The sequence below is a fragment of the Anas acuta genome, chromosome Z (genome assembly GCF_963932015.1).
Source record: "Anas acuta chromosome Z, bAnaAcu1.1, whole genome shotgun sequence".
Taxonomy (NCBI): Eukaryota; Metazoa; Chordata; class Aves; order Anseriformes; family Anatidae; genus Anas; species Anas acuta.
In genome coordinates, this window is record NC_089017.1 from 9,770,832 (window position 1) to 9,792,577 (window position 21,746).

At 35.1% G+C, this 21,746-nt stretch overlaps 1 long non-coding RNA gene across 1 annotated transcript; it reads left to right on the forward strand.

The window, feature by feature from the left end:
- Positions 1-3: 3 nt before the first annotated feature.
- Positions 4-17,271, forward strand: LOC137848063 (uncharacterized). The gene is made up of 3 exons (XR_011091155.1): positions 4-78; positions 13,538-13,648; positions 14,638-17,271. It is a non-coding gene; the product is annotated as an uncharacterized lncRNA (long non-coding RNA).
- The last annotated feature ends 4,475 nt before the right edge of the window (positions 17,272-21,746 follow it).

Consider the following 21,746-nt stretch of genomic DNA (forward strand, 5'->3'; position numbering starts at 1 on the left):
GTAGAGGCACTTCAGCTGCGATATCAGTTGCATCACCTTTTCAGAGGAGCCCTTCAAAATTCCTTCGGGACAATTCAGGTATTTTCCTGTGGCTTCCTAAATTGTTTGTTGTTCCCTAGATCTTTTCTGTCACTCAGTTTTCTGTACATCCCCTTTCTTCACCAAATCTAACTGAAAGCTATGCTAACAATAAGGCAGCAAGCTGGCTGGATTTACTTAGGTCTTATTCAAGATAAATTATTTAAGTCTTGAATGATAAACATACATTTGATAATAATAATGTCAAGCATAAGCACAGTGTAAGACAAGAAGTTAAATCTGTAACTTATAAAGCTATGTAGACATTTATGTACACAAATGATCATCTAATTTACTTAGCTATTGCTTAAAGGAAACTAAATCTATTAGCTGCTGTTACAGCCTTATTAATATGGTAATCTTTTTGGCAATAAACAGTTTGCCAATCAAACTTATTGTGCACCAATGCTGTATGATGACTTCAAAGATTTTTCCAAAGGTGTAATAGAACTCTGATTAAAGAAAGAGGAAAATTAATATTTTCCAAGTAACTGATTGTAAGACAAAGCTAATATCTGTGAGATGACCTATATGACAGAGTTAAGATATTTGTGTAAAAGATACATGAAAGTTATTTTAGATGATGTGTAAATTACCAATAAGATATGGGAATTTGTGGGTTGAAGAAGTATCCACATCTATTTGAGGTGTTCAGATAAAACAGTTCTCTTAGCTATGTTTAAATATTTTTAACCTAATCGTTTCTTTAAAATAAAATAAAATAAAATAAAATAAAATAAAATAAAATAAAATAAAATAAAATAAAATAAAATAAAATAAAATAAAATAAAATAAAATAAAATATTTCTTAATTTGATAGGAAATTATTTTTCACCTACTATTAGTCCATTTCATTGCCCAGAAACACTCAATAGAGACAAAAACTGTAGAACACCAATTTCATTTCATACAGACCACTGAATAGGCATCGTATGCAAATGATGTTCAATCATGCTAAATCATACATATATACCCACTTACAGTCTCTGTAACCCACTACTAGATTCCTTAACTGCATAATACTTTAAGCTATATAATTTTTAATAAATTGAGTACTTTACTTCTGTTATAATGTTGTACAGTCACTTTCAGTTGGCTTGGCAATGCAACAGCTAAGGCTAAGTTAAATCATTGACAGTTTATGCAACAAGTAACAGTCTCCCTTCCATGTCAATGCTGCAGCTATAACAGTCTCTTCTGACACCAGCAATTTTTTCTACTGTCTGCACCACTAAAACATATTTTTCATCTGAACAGCAATAAAAATTGTTTTTAAAACAAATATATTATAACCCCAACATCTGATATTATAATGAATACACTTTGACATCTTCATATAAGGTTACTTGTATGTAGCAGAAGAAGTTTTCAGTCATATAACTCAATTTTAAGTTTGCTTCTTAAAAAAATGAATAAATAAATAACTACACAACTAAGTATAAAAAGCAACATGAGACTGAAATATGTTTGGGTACAATCAGTGTCAGCCAGCAGCAGCTGGTGCAGCTGCAGGAAACATGAACTATCGCTGATATGGAATACTTATTTAGTAGGAAGTGTTGACTTTTACCTCTTTCTGAAACAACAACTTGTACCTTAATTTTTTTTACAACTTGTTTTTCTGGATAATTCTCACAGAAATCACTATTTAGAGAAAGGGTGAATTCAGTGAAAAGTGTTGTGAAAAGGGATATTTTCTATGCCATTGCTATAGAAATTAAAAACCGTATGGGCTGCTCTTAAAGATTACAATCTCTTGTCATTGACAGCAATAAAAGTCAGAAATTATTTGAAAGACAAAGGAGCAATTGAGAGCACCTTCCCCTCACTCTTGATGATAGTTAATTCCCATTTAAAATGCAAGTGTTTCCAAAACCAGGGATTAATGCAGTTCTGAAATCTTTGAAAGAAAGAATCATTTAATCAACACCCATACTCTTTTTTTTTTAACTTCCAAATATTCAGCCTCCCTCCATGCCAGTATTCACTTCATTACTTCTTGTATTGTCAGGATAGGACACTACCTTTCACATCCCAAACAAGCTTTATAGCAAGATCTCAAGCAGATTTACACAAATCTTAAAGAATGAAGCAAGATGTTTATATTTGCATTGGTCCTATAATTTGTGCTCCTGCTTTTATTATTGAAATGTTTTTTGTGGGATTAGTTTGTAGACTGTCACATGCTGCAGACATTTAGAATGTAATAAAGCTTTTTAAGAAGCATTTGCAACTATGTATTACACTATCTGAAAGAGACAGATAAGGATGGTTCTTTAATATTGAGACTTTTTTTCTGTTTATCTCTGCAGAATGTACGTTTCTGCTTTAGAATAGAGAAGATGGAGTTATTTCAGTCCAAAAGAGATACCTTGGGACTGACCTGAAACGGTCTCACAGTTTGACAGCAACACTTGAATAAATACTATTAATATACATTAATATCAGTTGAGCAGATGCCAATGATAATCTCATCTAGATTGTATTTTCCAGGTTTCCTTAAGGAAAAGCAAACATTGATAATATCAAAATCTGGCTATTCAATATGCCCTGTTTATGCTTTGTCTATTAGACCAGTTAAAGTCAGAAAATAAAGGCTTTGAACCTGATTTCTGCCTTGCAATACAGATTAGATGTTTTTTGTTATCTTCTTCAGGCTTGGGGGATATAGATTTGCTGTCAATCATTGGGACACAGTGAAGTTGTTCTTCCAGAGATAAATTCCACACTTAAGTAATTGCAAAATCTCTTTCTGCACATAGGTATGCATTCAAGTATGCAAAGCAAGGTCACACATTTCCTTTGAAAACAAAAGGAAAGTGCTGTACAGCCTTTGCACAGCAGTTTTGTAGTTAGATCTCTTGTTCAAGAAGTAGCAGATATGGACTGAAGTCTAGGTTTAGGTATCTAAGATAGGCATGGCAGAAGTTCATGTGAAAACTAACCAACATCTGTTATTCTTATGAGTCAAAAAGACTTACAAACAGATAAGCATGGGCTTTAAAGAATTTTACTATGTTGTTTGTTTGTTTTTTTCCCTCCTGTTTGCATTATAGAAGGTGACTGCACCTTGAACTAAAGGTGTAGGCTTTGTTTTGCTTCTTCTAGGTAACAGCAACTTCTCTAAGATGCTGGCACTTTTAAACTTAAATTGTTAAATAAAACATCAGAAACACTTATAAAACAGCTTCTGTTTGCCATAGCAAAATGCATCAGTCTTTATTGTAATGCTCTACAATGTAGTTGGCACAGAATGAATGCAGAAAACTTTCATTTGTAGACAGCATTGTCTATGTAGACATATACAACAGCAAATCTAGACATACACTACAGCACACTAGGAACACAGCAGCAGAGCAGATGGACCTTGGTTCTTATTACTGCTTCACATTTTTTAGATTAGGCAAGGCCCCAAGCTTTCTTCGATCAGTATGTTGTGGTTTGGGTCCTACCCTTGATGACTAACATCTTGGTGGAACTATTTTCAGTCAAGGGATTATTTGTATACTCCCTCCTGAATACTGATCCTACCACATCCACTTTGTGTCACAGGCCCAAACAAAAAGAGGGGGACTGCTGCCAGCATTTTTCCTGTGATCTTTGCATGAGCACCCTGGTCCAAAAAGCTGCCCACTCACTCTTCCTGGCACTGAAAAACTGCTGTGGCAATTGTATAGGCATTGAAATGGCACCTTCACACACAAACCAAACACAGCTTCTGTTTCCTCATGCCTTATTTCCAACATCATCCCATCTGCCTGTTATTTTTCTGGAAAGAACCCTCTCAGCTTTCCCCTGCTGTTAAAGCACAAAGTAAATAAGAATTAATGCCTCTGTTAATAAGATGGCAAAGCATTCAACCAGCAGCATCACTAGTGCAATTGGCAAGTAAACTAATTCAGGGAAAATAGGAAGAACACTCTTTTTCCTCTCATTTCAGAAATGAATTTAACCCTTCACTGGACTCTGAACTGTCATGATATACATTGCCATCTTAACATTCTACAGTCAATGATTGTAACCACACTGCAGTCCTCAGACTTTCCCACTCACGATGCATATGGGTCTCTTTTCAATATGTTGATCTATGGTGAATCTGATTTTGAGGAATCTGCTTCTCTTTGTCCATTACAGAGGAAACCAAGGGACAGTTTTAGCTTTGGACTCCACTGTGGAGATTATGCGCCTAAACATCTAGCACTGCAAGCCTCAGCATTGCAACACTAAATTCCCTTTTGGATGTAGGCCTAATTTGCTGTACATCTCTTCAAGCCCGGAGTAGTATGTTGGTAATGAGTTTAGAAACACTGACCAAATTATGATGTCTGACAAATGCATAAAAATGTTCTCTCCCTGGGAGAACAGTCTGAACTTTTACATAGAGAAGAAACTTTGGCATGTGTCCACCATTTGGGATTTGGAGTCATACACAGATTTTTCTTCTGGGCTCAGAAAACTCAAACTGGACCTAAAGAAGCTGAATGTCGTCTGATTAGGGGTAGGGAAGTGTACCCACTGTCCATGTTTATGTGGACGAGGCAAAGGCAGAATATCATGCCTTGATTTAGAGCTGTAGGTGTTGTGCTACATAAGATACTAACAGCAATATGGCTTTGATGCACACTGCTGTCCTTGGCTGAGACAATTCTCTGTGGAGTATACTGGCTGCTGTGAATTTCATCTTTATCTATCTGCCTTTCTCCATTATATATATGCAAAGCTACAGGGCCTAACTTAGGGTTAGAATACAATCAGACAGCAGAATAGGGTGGCCTAAATTTTCCCCATCTTGCTGCAAACATCTACCAAAAACACAAACTAGCACAATAGTTGCTCTCCATCCTCTGCACAGCCAAAAGGGCCAGCTAAGGGCACCTGCAAGAGATCAGTCAGATACTAAGTGGGATGAGTTATCTTCTCATGGTGCTTACTTCTCTCCAATGATGAGATAAGAAGGCAACATTAAGTAAGCTCTTACTTGAGATGTCTCAGATAAGTGCCTCTGTTTAGATGGGATGAATTTGGGCTCATGTGCTATATCAGAAGAAGATGGCATTGCACCCAGCTCTAAAGTGCAAATACAGAATATTATGCATGGTTTCTAAATTGGCACTATGACACCTCCTTCCCCTCTGTAGCTCTGTACTTAAGAACTTGAATGTGATTTATCCCAGTGTAACAGTTGCCAGGTCCACAACCAGACTGTCTTAATTAAAAGCAATCATATTAGATAAGGACAGGTAAAGACACATCATATTAAAAATAAAATAATAATAATAATAATAATAATCTTAAATATGCCTCCAGTTAAAATTACTCTGAAAATTGCTAAATTGGTGAAAAAATATTATGGATTTCATTTTTATTGTGCCTGTAATATGATGGCAAAGTTTTAGTTCTTGGGCCCTTGTCTGATAAATCACCTTCTTCCTTTTGTCTGCCTGGTAGTCCAAATGCTTGAAGACATTTGTCCTTTGTAAGCTCCTTCTTTGCTAGCTACTTGAAACTGTGTTTAACTCCACATTACTTCAGTGTTTCATACTGGCTAGCTTTCAAGAGCAATTCTAAGGATTCAGGAACATTTCCTCTAACCAAACTAAAGCTGTTGCATGAATAACTGATTGTTCTTTTTTTCCTTCCCTGAAAGTTGTTTTTTAATATAAGCAAGATTTACTAAGAGACTTCCATGAAGAAAGTTAATTTAACAAGGCTCTGTAGGGACTGTTGTAGAAAGATACTCTGATATCCCTGGTGAAAGCTATGTGTGTCTCCTAGGAAAAAACAGTTAAATGTGCTCATAAAGGAAGGGAATTCAAGCATAGTGTGCACCATGCATACCTCACACTGGGGAGCAGGACCAGCTCTAGAAAAAGCAGAAGGCAGTCACCTAAGGCAGTTTTCTGTAGGGGTCTTTCTATAGATATCTATGGACTTCTGTTTCTCCAAAATATTAGGAGAATTTTTCTTTTCTGTGAACAAGTTCTTCTGCTGAATCATATTGGGTTTCATCAGCATGTCATAACATATAGAGTTTCAGAAAACAATGTTGTCTGGGAAAATCTATCTGAAGCTTACTGGCTGTCATTGAAAATAAATAAAGAAATGAATGAATAAATAAAGGGGAGGGGATTGGCCTTTCTAGAAAAGTTGCATGCAAAGAAAAAAAGGGTTGGCCTTTCTAGAAAGGTTGCATGCAAAGATAACTATATTTCATATCAAAATGTTTTATGATTATAGAATGAAACAAATTGAAATATTACATAGGCCAATACTTCTCTTTTTAATGATCCAACTTTGAGATTTATATGTATGTTAAATAAATAAACATGTCATTATTACACTTAACCATAGCTATCCCTCATCTCTTTATTTACTTATAATAACCTCACTCCTAAACAGCAGATTGAAAGGGCTGTCTTCCTATCTGTTGGTGACTAATCTCACCAAATACTTGCCATATGAAAGGTACATATCCAGGATTAAGTGCTACCTTACTTAACTGGATACAGACTTCCCCAAGAACAACACATCTTACCTATCCAAGATACCTATCTTACAAAGGGAGGAATTGCCCTATTTGGCCACAGACTGTGGAGAGAACCTAAAGTAATTTTGGACTGGATGACTAATTTAATGGTGACCAAGATGAATTCCCATCTATAAATGTAATTGGTAGAAAAAGATGCCATAATTTTCATGTGATCGTTAAAAAACAACAACAAAATTGCTATTTAGAAATTCAAAATAGTTGGAGAAACATAAAGAGATACTATTTGGTTTGTGATACACTAATCCTAAAAATGTCCTATTATTCTGTCATGCTTTTCCTCTTCAGACATCTTGCATTTTTCTTCCTATCTGTTCTTCCATAACTTCCCCACCTTTAGCTTATAACTCTGCTTCTCTGCAGCTAATATCAACTTGAGAAGCATTCTTTTCTATACTTTCTGGCTTTTCTGACCAACTTGAAGTCTCAGGATACTTTATCTTCTCTTACTATAACTTATTTCAATAAAGGTTTATTTCTTGTTTGGCAATAAATCTTAATTCTCCTCTTGTTCTGATACCATTAGGATAATTTTCAGCAAAAGCTTTACCTTTATGAGTAAACCCAGACAAATATTTCCATGCAATTTGATGAAAATAGGGACTGTAAACTGGACTGTTTGGGGCATGTTTTTACAACTGTATTTTGTTACAATTTATTTATTTTCAGCTAATTCAAATATAATTCAAATGCTGATGAAAGAATCTGTTCTCTCCATCTTTGTAAGATGTGCAGTGATGGCACAGGGGGGAAGAGAGAGAGGGAAGGGGCGGGGCAACAAAAGGGAAACAACAACAACAGCAAAGCAAACAAACAAAAAACAAAATTCACTAGAGATGACTATCGCAGCTGACATGATGTGGTTTCAGAGAACTTTCCAAACCTATTGCAGTCCACTTAAATATATATATATATATGTATATTCAATATATTAATAATATGAATCAACAAAGACTCATATAGAAGAAGGACACCAAACACAATGAACAGACGGTTTGTATTCTAATTTCTAATGATATCAAACACAGGCTGAGAAGTTGTGATGTGGGAAGCTTATTGTTTTGTTGTTGATGTTTTAATAAACAGTTCTTCTAGAGACTATAAGTCATTAGATCGAATTCTATCCAAATACAACAACCTAACCTGTTATTGCTAGAAAGAATGAAAATTCCCTTATTCTTTGTTTTGATAAGGATCAAAAGCAAGCGAAGGGAATGGAGTACTCATATTTTAATTCTTAGTTAACTCTATAATATGTCTGAAAAGATTGATTTTGTTTAAAAAAAATAATAATAATTAATTAAAAGTAGAATTATAATTTTTAGGTAATAAATTGTGGTTACATGCAAATGAGAATTATCTCTTGCATTTCATTCAAATAGCCAACATTTCAAAATTTTAAAACAAGGACATGAAAACTAATATAAATACATGTAAATATATAAAAAACAGATGACTTAACAGCCATTTGTTCTTGTATTTATGTATTTAATATACAATCATCTGCACAATGTTATTTTATGAGCACCCTAATAATGTCTTCCAGCCATCATGAAGCACCCAAACTAATTGACTACTAGCTCTGGTTCCATTTTTGTCTCTGACTATGAAAATACAAAATTTTAAGAAATATTTTAAAAAATGAAAATTAACATATTTTTAGTTTTTGTTTTTTTTTTCTTGTACAAACATGTCTTGTCAACAGAAGATACTGTTATTCAAAAAGCACTTTCTGTATAATCTTAGCTCACCTCTGTGGGTTACATGAGACAAATCAATTTTCTTCTGATTTCTCTCCTAACTGCTCAAAAAGTAAGTATGTATAATTTAGTGAAAACAGGTTTCATTTGATTTTCAGCTGAGGGAAACTACATCTCTCCTGGTTGAGATTGTTTTTGCAGTTTTTTTAAACTTCCCTAATTAACTGAAAAATATTGGGAATAGTGTAATTTTGTCTTCTTAATAAATAATAAAAGAGGTTATTTCTTTATTTCTTCCCTGAGTTCTAAGTGCAAGTCTTGTGCCATTAACAAAAATAAGGCTGACTTTCTGTCCCTGCAACTTGCAAAACCACACAAACCTGCAAACAGGCACTGTGATGTGTACAAGTACAAAACTACAAGGAACCACTCTGCATTTTTAAATGTTAAGCAGCCTTGCAATCCTGCTCTCAGAGTAAATTCAGTCCTCTAAGCAACGCCATCTGGCAAGTATGGAGACAATTGACAATGTTTGCTCATAAAAACTGAGCTCAGTTCCCCACTTCCTTGTTTCTCAGGCCCTGACTTACTATTTTCCCTACAGCTGAAATACATCAGCCGACTGAAATTCTGGGCCAGATTCTGAATTCTGCTGAGATTTCTTAAGTAGCTTCTTGGCAACTGCAGTGGAAGAGGAGGAAGAGGTGGTGGTGGAAACATGGATTAGGGAAAAGGGAGTAGAGCAAGGGCCAGCAGCAGTAGGATGACTGCAGAGTCTGTAAGAAGGCTGCTGTCTATGGTATTAGTTTCGGAACCCCCACAGTTGCAGTGAAAGAAGCAGCCTTATCTCTCTTCATCAGGGTGTAATGTTGCAAGTGCCTGTGGTACAACTGATAATGTTTAGGTTTGCATATTATAAATAAATAAATAAATAAATTATTCTATTGGAAAGTCAAGATCTACAGCAGTTGACAGTAAGATAAACAGCATTCATTCAAATGAGATCCTCTTGTGACAGTGGAGTTACAAAGCTGACAGTGGAGTTACAAATCTACCATAGATGTATGAGTTTTTTTATTAACAACTTGTGGACCTACATCAGAGTAAAGTTAAGAGAGTTTCACAGTTTCAGGGAAATATAACTGCTTATTTTCCTCCCACCATTCATTCTACCACCAGAAGCTCTCCAGTTGACACAAATCTAACAAAACATAGGGAAATAGAAACATCTGCAATTAAAAAAATAAAATAAAATAAAAAAATAAAATTAAAAAAAAAAAAAAACCAGAGAAAAGAGAGAGAAAAAAAAAAAGTGTTTCACAATCTAGCAAGACAGTATACACTGAGAAAAGCTGACAATGATCAATGATGCCACAAATGAAAAATCATGCAATCACAAGTAGTATTCCCCTGCCCCCCTGCCACTGCACAAAAGGCTTAGGTTATTGCACTTTTATTCTAAATAACAAATCTGAAAGTTTTATCATGCCTTATTCACACCAACACTTAATTGATCCTGCATTCATTACACCATACAAAATGACATGCTTCCATGTCCTTGTCTGATGACAAATTACTTTGAATAAGTATTGCCAAAAGCTGAAAATTCAAAGCTCATGCTGAGCACTTGTCAAATAATATGTTAGAACTTTTTTCACCCTTTTATGCTTTCGCAACCTTGAGAACCAGAAGTATTCTTTTATGAAATGAGCTGATATTCTAATACCATACAATGGTTTAAAATTAAGACCTGCAGAAAATAAATATGAGAATCTTCATATCTTAAGACAATCTGTGAAAACTATGCAACATAAGATATTTTATTACTATTATTATGATTCTCCTGTTTCAGTTGAAAGCACAGTATAAGGCTTTTCATTAAACATAGAACTGCTCATTAAGACACCCAAAATATATAATACTGCATAATCAGACTGGTAACACAATTGCATAGGATAGCTTACATTTTTTGAATGGATGTACTGACCCGGCTTAACAGGGGTACAGGAAGACCAAGTGGGAAAGCAGAATATATTTAGACAACCAGTCTCAACTATCAGACACTAGCTCTCTTCCAAGCTTTATCTCTATGTTTGGTCAGATCTTGAAACCTGAAGATACAGATTGATGAGATCTAAACTAATTTGATATCTTAGTGTTTAATATTCAGCAAGTTAACTCCTAACCTTTTTTAAGTACAACCTAACTCAGAAAAATAGCTAACTGAGGCTGCATGAACAGCCCACAGAGTTGGACATGCCTCTTCTGCTTGAGTACCACTGAATTTGATCCAAACCAGAAAACATCTGAAGCAGAGAGCTACTCAAAACCAGCAATGTGTGCAGGAACCCACCTATCCATAGCAAGACACTGTGGAGAGAGAGTAGACTCAGAGCTGAAGGATAATATAATACTAAACTCACACAGCATCCTGTCTTGTGAAGAACTGATGATAGAAAGTCCTTTTTCCTGTGTATTTGCATGGGTTGGGGTTCAGTTTTGTTTTCCACCTGGAGCCCAGATTCCAGAAGGAAGGTGGTGAGTGACCTTGTCTCTTTAACAATACTTACATTTTCCTGGAAGACGGAATCACTTCATTGTGAGGAGGGTGTGGATGTATTTATTTATTTATTCTTATTTTACCAACCTGTTCTGAAACTTATCCCCTGGCATCTAAGTTCTCCATGAATCACCTAGATTCATCCACACAGACATGCCACTAGTTCTACGTAGGGCGCTGAGCACCCTGAAGTCAGGTGTTAAAGAAAAACAAAGGCCTGTATTTGGAATGCTTTTATAATACCAAAAGAAAAAAATATATATACCACTAGCAATGAATGTAAGAATTATCTAAGTGTTCTTCACCTTCCATACAATGTTTTCTGGCTCAGAGTTCACAAGAAAAAAAATCATTCAGAACTGTGTTTTACATGGAAGGGGGCATTTTAACACACTGTTGAGATTATTTCTCATTATGAGTGGAGATTGGAATGAGGTCACTTGTGGAGGAATGGGTACGTGAAGTAGGTCATGTGGATGTTGAGCAGCTAGGAGGCCGCGAGTTAACAAAGTATCGAACACAGCTCAAATGAGCCTGAGAAAATACGTAAATGCAGCCTGGGAAGGAATGTAAGTTCTGGGAGGTTTTAGGGAGGTTTCAGGGAGGTTTCAGGTACAAGAACGTGATATCTGTTGGTATGCTGGGAAAGTACTAACTGTGTTATTTTGGTGGGAAACTAGCTGATAGAATAGAGAAATGCACTAACCAATCATGAGCTTAGCTTTTGCAATATGTATGAGCTAATTATATTGAATTAGATAAAAGACGACTGAGCTATCCAATAAATTGAAGTTCACTGATCACTCATATTGAGCGTCTGTGTCTTCCTTCCGTCGACAACAAATGGTTTCGCAACAAATGGTGCCCGAACAGGGACTGTGGTAGTGGGGAATAGCAGTAGTAACTGGACACAAACATGCTTTGTACTCCATGAAGGGAAACAAAATAAAGCGCACTGGACCAACATAACATCGAGGACCCCTGGATTTGAGGCCAATGGACATTACTGTGGATGGAACAACACCGGGAACATTAGTGTACCATTTGGGGCGTATGAAATAGGTGACACCAATTCGATCTGGTTTCAAAGTCAGGCCAAAGCTTTGCCACCTGGCATGTTTTTAATCTGTGGGGACCGTGCATGGCAAGGAATACCAGCTAATGCTTTTGGGGGACCGTGTTACCTAGGACGACTCACGCTTTTCGCTCCAGATTTGCACTCGTGGCAAAACTCGACAAGGAACAGAAGAATTAAACGAGAATTAAAAACTTTGGGTTCTGACTGCAATGATAATGTAGAATTGTGGGGTCCAGCAAAAAGAGTCTTTGCTTCTTTAGTGCCTAGTGTGGGAACTGCACACGCTTTGACTAGCATTACTAAGCTTGCTTGTTGGGCTGTTAAACAATCAAATGTAACAACACAAGTTCTTTCTGAAATGTCGCAAGATATGGGGAGCATAAGACATGCTGTGTTACAAAATAGAGCTGCAATTGATTTCTTGCTACTAGCTCAAGGACATGGGTGTGAAGATGTAGAAGGAATGTGTTGCTTTAATCTCTCTGATCATGGGCAATCAATTCACAATCAATTAAAATGGTTAATGGATCATACACAAAAAATTACGATACAGAATAATTGGTTTGATGATTGGCTTAAATCTGTCTTTGGAAATGTAGGGGGATGGGTTTTTAACTTAATCAAAGAGGGACTTCGCTTTTTGCTTATAATTGTATTGATTATAATTGCTGCGCAGGTAGTCTTTAGCTGCTTATCTAGGAAACTAGAACAACTCACAAGGAAGGTGTTTGTAGCCCAAAATAAAAACGGGGGAATTGTGGAGGAATGGGTACGTGAAGTAGGTCATGTGGATGTTGAGCAGCTAGGAGGCCGCGAGTTAACAAAGTATCGAACACAGCTCAAATGAGCCTGAGAAAATACGTAAATGCAGCCTGGGAAGGAATGTAAGTTCTGGGAGGTTTTAGGGAGGTTTCAGGTACAAGAACGTGATATCTGTTGGTATGCTGGGAAAGTACTAACTGTGTTATTTTGGTGGGAAACTAGCTGATAGAATAGAGAAATGCACTAACCAATCATGAGCTTAGCTTTTGCAATATGTATGAGCTAATTATATTGAATTAGATAAAAGACGACTGAGCTATCCAATAAATTGAAGTTCACTGATCACTCATATTGAGCGTCTGTGTCTTCCTTCCGTCGACAACAAATGGTTTCGCAACAGTCACTTTTACCCAGAGATCATTCCAGTTATCCAGACTTGATTAACCCACTGCAACTAACCAGAAATTATCCATTATTTCAGCAGCTCATAACTAACACATTCAGAGCAGCTGTTCCTGGAATGCTCTTTGTTGACAAACGTCAAGGAGTTGAAAACTTTCATTTCACTTCCAGATGCTTTGAATTGTCAGCAAGTTTTCATCCCCTAGCCTTACTTCAAAACTCATCATCTTTGAAACAAACATCTCTAGCAAGTCCGCTTATTGATACTTTCCTTATTGTGGCTTGCTATACATCTTTCTCTCTCTTCTTCTTCATATAAACTAAATACAAATTGAAATTGTCACCTCCTTTTGAACCAACAGATTAATTTCTCCTATTGTGCTGTTTTTTAAGGGAAACTTGCCAGGAAGGGGGAAATAAAAAAAAAAAAAAAAAAAAAAAGAAGGAAGGCTGGTAGCAAAGACTTATTCAAATACTGGCAAAACATCTGTGAAACAAATCTTTAGCTGGAAAGAAAAAAGGTATGTTTTCTTAAATTAAAGACCTTGCATTGTGCCTGCTGTTCCATTAAGTCATTCTAAGTTTACAGGATATCAGCTCCCACAGCAGGGCTGTGAGTTTAAGCTGGCATCAGAAAGCTGTCATGACAATTGAAATTCAATCTGAGAAAGAAGTACCCCAGGATCCTGAATCATGTAATCATTCCTTCCCACCTTCTAAAGTATTCTGAATTGCTAATCTTGTTTTGCTGAGCTAAGTCAACAATGATGTCTTTTATTTGTCAAACGTCATCATTTGCACTAAGACATAGCCTGAAAACAGAAAAGGAAAATAGCCATACATCTCCCAGAGGGCCTCATTATCTCATGCTCTTTGGACAGATAGAGTAAGCTGCTGCTAGTTTTACATCCTACTCTGAAAGCCTCCTGGAAGGAGGTGGCGTCTCCCTGAAATTAAATCATCACAGCAGAACCAAGGCTAATGTAAACTCTATGCACTCTGCTGGAATTCCTGGCCAAGAGTGATAGGCAATCTGTCTATCCAGTAGTCTTCAGAAGTTTGCGCTGCCTTCTCATGCAATCAAGGATACACAAGCTCATCCCCTTTCACAATGACCCACTACCAACTTGTTTTTCCTTGGTAAACAATATTAATGATGACTGCACTAAATACAGTCTAAGACTAAGGAATGATTCTTGATGTTAAATGCAAAGTTCTGAAACAAGTTGCAAAACGTCAGTACTCATGCTAGTACTTATCCATGTCTTATGTCATAGTTCCAGCTCTTTCTGTTTCTCACACTCTCTATCTTCAAGCTGACAGTGCTAGATAGTTCCTCGCTAGCCTGTCTGAGATGCTAGAATAAAGGTGCACTAATAGACCTCTATTTCTTTTTTTTATTTTTTTTATTTTATTTTATTTATTTATTTATGTTATTGATTTATTTTTTTTCTTTAATTAATTAAATAAATAAACTAATATTACATTTATTTTTCCTTTTGGAACCTAGACACATCCTTTAGAGTGAAGATGAAGTGACTGTGGACAGGAATGAAGTACAATCACAGTTTACATGTGCTAAAACAGCATCCAAATGCACCAAAATGAGGTTAAAGCATTTTAGCATGTACTTATGCTCTCAAGACTATGTCAAGAGATAAGACAAAGGAACAATGGGAAGGCATGAAAAAACTTGCCCAAACTTACACAAGTTACTGGAAGAAAAGCACATCAAACCACATCTCCAGATTGTCAGCCTGCCATGTTAACTAGGAAAGAATACTGCTTCCCGTTTAACACTTACTTTCTGTAAATGTTGTATTTAATTTCTCTATCTTTCTGTCAACAAATAGTAAATGACATATTGCTCATAGGAAATTATAAAGTATATTGTGTACTTTAAGTATACATAATCTACAGAAGTACATTAAACATCATAATTTAGTGTTTGCCATTTAGTTCAGTACTTCCAAGAAACAGAGAAAGTGGTTTACAGCTAAGCAGAAATTCATCAGAGTTTAACTTCCCTCTGAAAGAAAAATCTTTCTGTTTCCCTTCCTAAATACACTTCTCTCACTATTATGTTTCATTCAGCTCAGCTTCTGAGTTTATTGGTTGCCTGGATTGGAAGTTTTGAACTAAGTTCTGAGAAGATAGATTCAGAATTACAAAGCAGTGCCATACCAGCTTCATGTAAACTGCACTCACAGGAATCCTTGAAGAGTTTACATTTTCCATACATTCAAAATAATTATAACAATAGAAAAAAATAAAATCAGAGCCCATCCTCCCCCACATATTTTATTTTTTTTTAATTATGATATGAACAAATACCGCACTGTGGTTACACCTAAACCCTTTCCTGGTAAGGATTGGTCATGCCTGATGTTTCTAATTAACAACATTCTTTCCATAACATTTTTTTTTGTGTGTGAAAATTCATGAAAGTCTTAAATCAACAGTCTCTAGTCTTAACTACAGCATGGATTTGATTTTGTTCTGTCATGCTATAAAGATTGGCAAGTGACTCTAAGAACAAATCTGTAGCGATAAATTTTCTTTCAACAACCAGTACTGCAAGGGTACCCATAAATGAGAAGTTTTCCTTGTCAGAGGTAGACATTTCTTCTTATGACAGTTCTCTCTCATTTTAAAATACTTAAAAATTGTATTTTGAAGCTATAATTTAAATGGGTAGAGGTTGTTTTTTGTTTGTTTTTTTTGTTTTGTTTTGTTTTTTAAAAAGGTTGAAGATAAAAAACACACACAGTTTAATTGAGTTCATTGACTAGCTTCCACTGCTAGGCACTATCACATAACTTTTTCGAAAGACTTATAATAATGAGAGTTTCATTATAAAAGGTTCAAAAGACATAACCAAAATGGATATACTTTTATGATAACAAGACATATTGGCATTAACTATAAACAATGTCAATAAAAGCAGTATCTCAGCCATGTAAATTCAGAATGTATACATTTCTTAAATTTTACTTACCAGAAACTGTGATTTCCACAGCACATTTTAATTACTGTTATTGCAAAATGTAAAATTATTTTGTGCCAGTTCTTTTTTGTTTCAAATTCAGTTCTTCTGATTCAGTATTTTTAAAAATTTGTATTTATATAAAATATTACATAATAACTTGCAGTGCAGTATTCTTTTCTGAGCTTCTCTACAGCAGAAGATACCCCTTCAGAATTTTAAAGAAATGTGTGTTATCCTTGCAGCTTCAACATAAGCCAGAGAGGGCTAAATTTTTAAGAGAAATAAAATCAAGAAATGCATTTAGAAACATTAATGGTTTTATGAATGGCATAAAATCAACAGGAAAAGAAGCTGTAGTGAGTTTAAGTAACACTAGGAGTTCCCTGAAAAATGTCTAAAGTTGTAGAATCCATAATATTCAATTTTCAGCCATTTTGAAAATTATCCTTCAAACTTTTGTGATTGTGAGCAATCCTTACTTATTTGAGTAAAGCCATTCATGTTAATAGCCATATGCACATGTATAAGGATTTACAAGATCAGGGCCCAACATGATAACTGGTTATCCTCTCTGTAACCCCAAATATAAAAAAAAAAAAAAAAATACTGTTGTGCAACACTTAGTATAGCCCGAATGAATTCACATGTTTTGTTTAGTTTTGTTTGTTTGTTTTTTTTGTTTGTTTGTTTTTTGTTTTTTTTGTCTGATTTCAGTGGGAACAGTTAGGCCTTAAAAAACAGAAACAAAAAGATTAAAAAAATTACATCAAAGAAAGCTGAAGTAAACACAATATGTTTCGATAACAATTATCAACTTCCAAAAGCTGAAACGTACTCAGATTACCGGAGAAAATATCCAGTGTCTCACTTTAGAGTTGCTACACGAAGAGAGCTATTGATAAAGTACATGGTTAATTACTGTCAAAAAAAAAAAAAAAAAGTAATTTTTTTTTTGAGTAAAAGTAAGGTTGTTTTTTTTTTTTTTTTTAAGTAAGTTGGTGTCTTGTTTTGTTTTTTTAAGAAAGTTTTTTTAAGAAAAGCTTTTTTCGAGTTTTTAGTGATTTTGTTCATTTGTGGTCAATTATTTTTGGATTCTGGTTTGCCCATTTTATACAAGTTGTGCCTTATTTTTGTATACAAAATTAAAAAATTATATACCTGTTCACTGGATTTCAGAGTCTGAATCCATTGTGATTTGTTTTTGAACAATAACTATATTAATTGATGTTAGTTATTAATGTGTGAAATAACCTCTTCTGTAGTTCTTAATATATTCTGCAGAAAAATTATCACATTATAAAATAAGAAAAAAATCACTGGAGAATTTTAGGAGACATACATCAACTGAGAAAAGGGTTTGGTCATCCCTTTGTGTACCTCACTAACTTCTCTTCCAGAAGTTTCAAAATATACAGATTTCAGCTCAGATTTTTAAAAGCAGATGGTCTCTCACACATACAACAGCCAATTTTCCCTGGACCCAGATGCTTATGGACCTACATTCTAACAGAAGAGGAGGTTCATGTAAGGAAGACCACTACTACCTAATTAGGAGCTGCAGCTGCACTGTGTACAGTTCTCCAATTAAGTGCCAGTTAGACTCTACGAGTATCTTCAAATGACTGTAACTATATGGTTCCCCAGATAACTGGGGGGAACTTATGCCAGCTAAATAAGGGAAGTCATGCAGAATTTGCTTCTGTGATACAAAGATGAAAATTAAGTAAACAGAAGCATGCAGAGTATTTTCTTACTAGTATCTTTCTGAAGACTACCTGAATTAGATATTCTTACTTGAAATCATGTGGGCACTTTTAAAATTAATGAGTAATTTTGAAGCTATGAAGACTCATAGTGAATTTAAAACCTTCATTGCTCTCCACAGTTTTATTTTTAACATCAGTTTAAAGTTTCTAGTTTAGTTTAGATAATCCCCAGGCTCTGGGGTTTTTCAATTGGCACAAAAATGCAACCTCATCTCAGATGACATTCTTCAGTTTTACAGTTATCTATCTGTGTTGTCCTGGGAAAGAGGATTCAAACACCTATCATTAGGAAAACCCTGAGATCAGTCACACAGGGTGTTCTCTCACTCCCAAGTAGTTCCCAAGCACAGATCAAGAGTTAGGACTGGCCATTCCCAAAAGGCATGTTTCATATGAGAACTATGTTTTGCAGGTTTCAAGATTTAAATGCCATGAACATGGGCTGTACACATTAGCTGAATCTTTAATGCCAGAGACCAATGCAGAAACATTTAATTTACAACAATAGACGTAACCTCTGCTTGCTGCTTTGAACTGACCCTAAATCCCCTCTTTGTTGTGGCCGGTATTTTCATAAGTGGTCCCAACTCAGTGCTAGGTGGTGTCATATTTTACAACATGAGGAAGAGTTAATATCCCTGAGAAAATATGGTTTAGCTGAGAGTAAAGCAAACCAACCTGTAGTAAAATGCCATTAACAACACAGCAAAATTAAGCATAAACTTGGTCCACTAAGTTATTCTTTCAGATTTTATTATAATGTTATTCTGTCATATTTAAAACACACAAAACACATCTCTGAAGCAAAGTTTCTGAAAAAGAAATCGGACTGAATTTACTAGATCCCTTTACCTTCTCCTGTTGTTGACTAGGCCAATGAGACATAAAATGGTTATAAATCATATTAATCAGAGTTAAGTACTGAAAGGGGGCTCTAGCACGTGCAAAAATCTTAGATTTTACTGTGGCTTTGGTCTGGTTCCTGTTCTCACCAGAACCTTGAATTTCAATAATAGTACATTTGATTTTCTTCTGTCATAAACAGTACTGGCACCTGCCAATACACAAACCAGGGAAAAGAGTAGAACCATGAAATTCAGTATTCATTACATTACTACTCTTTCACTTGAGACAAGAATCTTTAAACTCTTGACTCCAAAAAGCTCATACTTTTAAATACATTCAGAACATTGAAGATTCCTGGAGTGGGCAAAACCCAGTGGCTGGATGTTAATAATGACCCCACCACAGTGCCACCAAGGACTTTTCAAACTGCAATACATTACAGTTATAAATAAACAAAATAATTAAAAAAATACAACAACAATAGCAAAGACTAAATTTCTTGCTAAACGTATGACATTTTTATTGCTGTCAAATAATTTTCCTCAACATTCTGTTGTTTCTTCCATAGTCACAGCTTCATTATCATAGTCAGTTGCTGCAAGGAAAAAAAAAAAATAGCCAGAACCCCCATGGACTTCAACCAACAAAGACCATCAGGATTTTTACCTTTTGAAAAATTTGGTATGGCAAAGCTGAGCATGAGACACAGCCAACTGCTTTCAGCCTTTGATAAGCATAAGCTCCCGTTACCATCTTATTGTTCTCAATGAAATATTTTACTAGGTGGAAAAAAAATGTTTTAGTGGCAAGAAACTATGTCAGCTGTTAACTTCAAGTCAGTGGATCACTTACAAGCTTTAAAGTGCCATAACATGCCTCAACAATTTTCAAGGAATTTAGTTTTATCACTGGGGATATAGGAAAAGGCCTCATTGCCCCTGCCTAAGAGTTCCAAGTGACTTGACATGAGAAAAGGTGTTCCATGAATAACAATTATTAGTACTTGAATGCTAATAATGTAATAATTATTGCAGAAAACTAGCTCAGCACCAGAATTTTTTTTTTTGTACTTTTCTAAACAGTGCTTCTGCACATGTTACTTTCTAACCCATATGTGTGACAGATACGTTGCTACAGAAAATGTAGAATATTATTTGTTCTCCATTACCCTTATGTGGAGTTAGGAAAATTGTAACTTAGCTGGATTTCTACTGAACTGATCCATAAAGCATGAATTCACATCATCATCTCCCATATGCTATAGTGTAAGAAACAGCATGAAAAAAGCAGTAAGATGTAGAAAACATTTTACACTGTAGTTCAACCCAGGATATTTAATTTATAAAATAATAATTATAATAAAATTATTTATACTTAATAATCTATAAATTATTATTATATAAATAATATATAATAATATAATATATAATATATAATATATAATATATAGTAATATATTATATGAATATATAATTTAAATATATAAATAATATTACTTTTAATACATCTCTGGCTCCCACTTATCCTTGTTCTTATAGAGGCCCAGGCCCTCATAGAACTCCTGCAGACCAGCAAAACCTCTTTGCAAAGGCCGTGCTCACTCCTTCCCAACAGGTCATGTTCATGTACACGCTGACCAAATTCTTTATTACAAACTTCAGCATTTACCAGACATGGGCATCAGACCCATTGGTCAGTAGCTGCCCAGATCCCTCCACAGCACAATCTGCCGATGGGTCATATCTCACTCTGCTCTGCTGTGAGCAATGGCAGGTTGCATGCTGTAGACAGTCATTCTGACATTGTGCATTAGAGTTCCTTCAGTGTTGCCAGAATGACATGTGGTCCTGAAACTTATTAACAACCAGTTTAACTACTTTGCCTAAGATTTGTTGTAGATTTACCTCAAATTCACCTAGCTCCCCTGACCTACCTGCTATAATGAACCTGCTGCATACAGGAATCTTCAAGCAACGAAGTCTGCATGCTGCTCTGCTACAGCTGTATCAGCCATGTCTCTTTTAAACTGTCATCAGGCAGGTACACCAATTCCCTGACTTTACATGTATTTAAATGTTTTTCAGATGTTTTAAGGGACCAATCATTTCAGTCTTCTGTACTGACATATTATAGAAAATTATATACAATTTTACTTAAAAGAAAATGGTGAGTTTAGTAAACTTATATTCTAACTAAACTATTATTATAATGACTTGCAATTTTCCTATGATTTGGCAATGAATTCCCATCTCACACATGCAGTTAATATCTGAATCTGGTTGCAAAATTGTATTGCTGCTACAAAGAAAGAAGTATTCCAGCGAATGTATTAAAGTTCCTCTTTGTTAACACTGTAGTAATTAAAGGCAGAATTTATCTCTGCACACTATTTTAAACAAACATTACATATAATCACAGATATCTCTATAAGACATATTTTTAATGAATAAGAAGAAAGCCTACAAGAAAAATAAATGAATAAATATTAGTTTTACTTCTCTTATCAAAGAAAAATTAATTAGAATCCATAACTAACAGTACAAGTTGTCACACAACATCCTTCTATTTCCCACAATTGCTTCCTGGATTCCTTCTTTGTATTTGAACTGTCAAGTACTAAAAATATTGTTTCCTAGTTGTGGTCTGCCAGGAAAGTAAGATAATAAGAAAAAAATAGACTAAACGGCTTAGATGATGGAATGATGTACTTTTGTCTGCCAGGATATTTTTTTTCTCCCAAATTCACCAAGCTATGACTTTTACTGACATTTTCAATTTAGAATAGAAATAAACTCTCTGGATTGCAGGAAGACTGCATTTGAAGGATCTGATGTGCAGAGCCTCTCCTAAATCATGAAAAAACTGCAATCTCTTGGGACAGATATAATCATGAATAAATTCTGTACCCATCATAAGTTACTTCAAATAGCTAGTTTCCCCATTCAAGATAAGAAATTTTATTTCTACCATCTTAATTAAAAAATGGTCTTAAAATTACTTTGAAAATATGATTATAAA